Source organism: Nannobrachium achirus (genome assembly GCF_963921795.1).
Source record: "Nannobrachium achirus genome assembly, chromosome: 4".
Taxonomy (NCBI): Eukaryota; Metazoa; Chordata; class Actinopteri; order Myctophiformes; family Myctophidae; genus Nannobrachium; species Nannobrachium achirus.
Window position 1 is genome coordinate 69,822,656 of NC_137813.1, and position 4,347 is coordinate 69,827,002.

The following is a 4,347-nucleotide window of genomic DNA, read 5'->3' on the forward strand; positions in this document are numbered from 1 at the left end:
TTTCCCCGCTTTCTCCCTTGATCATAGTATAACTGCTTAGTCTTCATTAAACTTTTTGCTACTTTGTCAGTTGTTAACTTATCAAATTTTGCTCTCAGAATCGATAGATTATGTAATTTCCCAGGATCATTGTTATTATACACTTCTTTCTCAGCCTCTTTGATTTGCTTTTCCAATGTTTGTAGATCTTGTTTCTGCTGTTTATTTCTAGAACTTGAATAACTTATAATTTCTCCTCTTATATACGCTTTAAATGCTTCCAATCTAATACTGGCTGAGGTTTCGCCTGTATTTAATTCAAAATATGTATCAATGCGACTTTCAACAAAACTGACAAAAGCTGTATCTTGTAGCAGGTCAACCTGTAGTCTCCATCTTGGACAATATTCTAGCTGGCCCAAATTGATCTCCAATGATACAGCAGCATGGTCACTGATTACTATACTATTATACCAGCATTTTTTCACCTTAAGCTGGCCGTACACTAGCCGATAACTGGGGCATTTAATTACCCTCCCGACAATCGGGCTGCCTCCGACTGAAACGGGCCTGATTATCGTAAATGTCGTCTAGCGTGAGGGCTCACAGATCCAATCTGAGCCCTGCAGAGTGGCTCGGAGGGCGATCAGGACCAGCCCGACTCTTTTCAAAAATGTTTGATATTTTTTCTGGGATCACTACAGGTCTGGAACAGCAGCAGCGGGGGACAGATAGAAAATACAGACCATACAGTATATCTAGACACAGTTTGGTCTTGGAGATCTGATATGTTCTGTGCGCTACACATAGACTAATTATAAATCACGCAGCACTTGACTAGCAGTGGAGAGAGAGGGGGAATGTCAGAGTTTATCCATGGGTGGACATGAAACGTGTCAAAGTGAACTCATATTATCATCAGAATGGGACACAACTAGCCTACCATATTGGAGCTTTTTTTTGTTTGCGTGAGGTTGTGTTGAGTGAGTGGATGACACAATGTGTTTGTTTGTATGTGTGTGTGCGCTGCGTGCGTGTTGCAACAAGGCACAGCACTAGAGATAAGAAAGAAGTCAATTTGTGATTGGGTTGTATACGTACTTGAATAACAAGAGTACTCCTTTTTATCTGGGTTTTGGGATCTCCAAACGTCAATTAGTCTTAGTTCTTTCATGTAATTAAACAATATTTTCCTAGTTTATACATGAGTTGTGTTTACTTGTGTTGATCTATCAATCTCCGGTACAGGGGCAATATTAAAATCTCCCCCGATCACATAATGACCCCCCAAGGCTGATATTGTTATAAATAGGTTTTCAAATAGGTTTTTTTCAGAATAATCTCCCACCTGGATCTTGTATAGTTTTTATTATTTTAAATGGTATTGATGTATGTTTGTATAAGTATAATTACACCTCTTGCATGACTATTGTAAGATGCATAAAATATCTGACCTGTCCAATTTTTTTTCAAGTTATTTATATCTGATGCTATCAAATGTGATTCCTGTAGAAAAACTATTTTTGATTTAAGATATTTTATCCTAGTAGGGATGTTAATCGACGCATTATTGGCGAGTCGACGCGTCGCGGCCGAAAATCAAAAAGCAGCTTCTGAGAGAACACAACGGCTAATTACTTTAAGCAAAACTACTTATGCAGCTGCACCCATCATGTTTAGAACTTGCATCAAAGCCCTAATAATAAATGAGACTTTATTTTGTAAACATGTGTTTATTAAACACGGAACAGTTAAGCCATAGGCTACAGCAGGCTATCAAACAAAGCCGACATTTGACAAATAGAACAGTGTCAGACTCCAGAGTACCTTCAACAATATGTTGCAAATATGGCCTGGATACATACAATTAAACATGTTGTAGGCCTATTATAAAACAAATGAAACGTGTACAATTAAACATGTAGGCCTATTATAAAACGTAGCTGCACTTGCCGGCGGTGCCGCCGTTCCAAAATAAATGGACACATAGATAGCATCCAAATTCTATAGGCCTAATGGGCCTAATTATCATTAACATGACTATATATTGCGAGGCCAAAACATCACTTCTTGGACATTATTAGCCATTTAGCCCTAAATACTGACATAACAATCAAATAGGCCTATAGCAGACTTCAAAGTTCAGAAAATAATGATTATCAAATAAATCGTTAGACCAACAAGCACTGCACAACAAAATAAAATAAATTAAATTAAATTAACTCAACTCTGACAGACAGCCCAAGGCTGCGCTGCAAGGCCAACAGCCCAACACTCCAAGTTAGTTATACGCTAGGCCTATAGCCTGTAGATTTTTAACCAATGAAAAGAAAAAGCAGCTTAAGTTGTGTCAAATATCCTTTACCAAATTATCATTCTAGACATAGGCCCAAACCAATGACTTGTTCTTGTTCAAAAACAAAAGCATGTCCACATGTTCGGGGGTAAGGCGCAGGGCCGGATTTACCCTTCATGGTGCCCGGTGCTTGGACCTGGTTTGGTGCCCCCCCCCCCCCCCCCCCCCCATAGATAGGAACAGATAGTCATTATGAGGACACACACACACACACACACACACACACACACACACACACACACACACACACACACACACACACACACACACACACGCGCGCGCGCGCGCGCACACACACACACACACACACACACACACACACACACACACACACACACACACACACACACACACACACCACTGCTCACTTCAAAGTTGGTTTGATTTTTCCCCCCTTCTCCACCAGCTGCATACAGTATCAGGTAGCTACAATTTCTACAGTCCAGTAACTACAAGCCCTGGCCTCCCCCCCTACCAACAACATACCACATAGCTAGCTTATAGATTGTTTCAACAGCACAGCAGTGTCTAAGTTTTCCCTATCCCACAAAAACATCAATCAATCAGGTAGCCACACGTATCAAGGTCAAGCTAAATACAATTACAACAATAGTGTAGAATATGCCCGAAGATGGTGTATGAAACAACAGAGACGTCTCTCCTTCCATTCAAAGGTTTGTTTGAAGCAATTGCATAACAAGTATCTTCATCATCACAGAACAACCAGGTACGTATTATCATTACAGGTACAGGACCAGAACCAGGTAAGTGTGTAAACATACAGTAACTTCCATTCCAGAACCGCCAGGCAATACAAGCATGTATTCATATTCATAATTTTTACTTTTTCATTAATTGCATTTTGTATCAATACAAATACATCATGAATTATTACTACTTTTAAACTCCAACTCATTACAATGTTTCCCATTTCTTATATTCTGTCCATACATTCGCATAATTACTTAATTGTGTGGTCTCAGTTGTTATATTAAGGTTTCCTGTGCAAATAAGCCAAAAAGCTTTAGGGTCTCCTTTTAGTTGACCTTGTACCAGTGAACTTTGAAACTGTACCTTTTCCTATGCAAACTTATAGCTAGCACCTTAACTCTGCAGCACACTGAGGCGCTCCAACCAGTTATTTTAGAGTTGTGCATACTACTCTATCCACCAAACGTTTCCTCAAAACCCTTAAGTGTAACCACTAACCAGTCATTACAGACAGCTACGTTAGCTTAGCTTAGCTCATGTGAATATTTTGTGTTCACAGTGAGAAAACACTACAAACAATAATAATGTAATTTCCTCTCCAAAGTACTTAAAACACAGACTGCTGGGCATAGCATGAACCATTATGTATTCTCCACATATTTACCAGAAGAGTGTATGGAACAACACAGATGTATTCTCTCATGCAATGGTCTGTAGCATAGAAGACTGGAGTCCATCTCAGAGTAGGTCATTACAGGCATTACTAGCCGATTCTCTTCACTATACAAATACTATGAAATACAATGAATCAACCAGGGGAAAAGAAGGAAAGAAGGGGGGCACTGGGAAAACCACTCGTACACACACAAACCTCTAGACCTCTATGCTGATGGGGGGAGAAAAAAAAAACATTGTGGGGGAAAAAAGCATGCTTGAGCCTTGAGGATGGTGCCCCCTTGTGGTTGATGCCCCGTGCTGCAGCACCCTAAGCCCGTTGATAAGTCCTGCACTGGTAAGGCGAGTGCGAAGTCTATTAACAATCAATCCCGCGGCAGAGAAAACTCTCTCTGCTGGCACAGATGTTGCGGGGATGCATAGGTAGCCTTTTGCCAAGCGTGAGAGATTCTTGTACCTGTCCTGGTGAAGTTCCCACCACGCAGCTGGGTCAGATGCAGGCGAGATGACTTCTTCACGCAGGTAGCGCTCCATTTCGCCCTGAATGGTTAAAGGCTCCTCGGCGAAATAATCACCCCCGAAGAAGTCAATCATTGCATCAGCACGTTTCGCTTGTTTTTCTGGTT